Here is a 700-nt window from a genome sequence, read left to right as displayed (position 1 = left end):
ATATATATATATGCTAGTATAATGATTTGGTTGAGATTTGGTGGTGTTTGTTTGACATTGTTGGTATTAAAATGATGTATAACAATGTGATGAGGGTAGGAGGATTTTATGAAGATGACAATATGTGTTTATAGAATAATTGTAGTTGTGATTAGATTTGTAAGTTGGATTGAAATAAGATGTTATTGAGCTAAGAAAATGATAGGGATGCAAGAATTGTTATGCTATTGTTGAGGATAAGTTGTATTGATGGTCGTGGTATGTTGGGTTGAGTGGAATTGGATTTTGGTAAGAAAATGTGATTTTGGATAAAAATGGAAGTTTGGTATAATTTGGTGAAACTTGATTTTTGATAAACTTTGGTAGTCCATAACTTGCTCCTCAAATTTTGGATAGAAATGAAGTTTGTTTTAAATTAAAAAAAGTTTTATAAGCTTGAAAATGATATAAGATTTGCGAAAAACCGAATTTTGTAGAGGAAGTTATGGACGCCGGAAATTCGGTGCTAAAAACTGAACTTTTAATGTTGCAGCAGGACTCAGAAAATTCTGGTCTGTGCCCACGCACACTGTTGTGCGTACGCACCTAGCAGAAAAAAAAACTTATCTGTGCGTACGCACGCCTTTGTGTGCACGCACACCTGGTGCTTTTTAGAAATGGTGCGTACGCACACCTTTGTGCGCACGCACACACCAGGATA

Source organism: Arachis ipaensis, chromosome B01 (genome assembly GCF_000816755.2).
Source record: "Arachis ipaensis cultivar K30076 chromosome B01, Araip1.1, whole genome shotgun sequence".
In the NCBI taxonomy this organism is placed as follows: Eukaryota; Viridiplantae; Streptophyta; class Magnoliopsida; order Fabales; family Fabaceae; genus Arachis; species Arachis ipaensis.
Note: the sequence above shows the minus strand (reverse complement) of the source record.